The following is a 606-nucleotide window of genomic DNA, read 5'->3' as shown; positions in this document are numbered from 1 at the left end:
GAACGAGGGGAAAAATTATTAGTTTCATCTGAAGAAGTAGTGTGATCGAGTAAATGATTCGTGAATAACGGGTACACACAAAATTGATCTACAATATGGTACGGCAAATGCTGAGTGAATATGAAAACAATTACAGGTGAGTTAAGTTCAGAATCTCTTACCAATGATGAATCTTAGATTACTAGGCAGTTTTTTGAAAATACAAGAACTTTAAATATCTACAGTAGTTAGATTCACACTTTCAAACATTATTTGTTGATAGGTATATCTGCTAGTTCACGGCACTCCAAAAATCTTCCTTATTATAAATGCACTCACTAATATACAAGCATACTTGATGTTTAGCTTCACTCTAATGCAAAAAAAAATATGATGTTTTCCCATACAAAATTCCGACAGGATTACAAAAAGAGACCTCGCTCCATTCTGGCTAAAGATACTTCTTGTATCAACATTAGTCAGATCGACATCGAGTTTTTTTTTTCTTTATTTAAGTGGCTTTTTGCTCGAGATGAGTTCGCCACTATCATCGAACAAGGCGAATGCCTCTAGAAGGATCTGACGTTACTGGTTCGTGAAACGGCTTCCTCGTTCTACTACCTAGGC

This window comes from Aedes albopictus, chromosome 3 (genome assembly GCF_035046485.1).
Source record: "Aedes albopictus strain Foshan chromosome 3, AalbF5, whole genome shotgun sequence".
In the NCBI taxonomy this organism is placed as follows: domain Eukaryota; kingdom Metazoa; phylum Arthropoda; class Insecta; order Diptera; family Culicidae; genus Aedes; species Aedes albopictus.
This window is presented reverse-complemented; position numbering follows the sequence as displayed.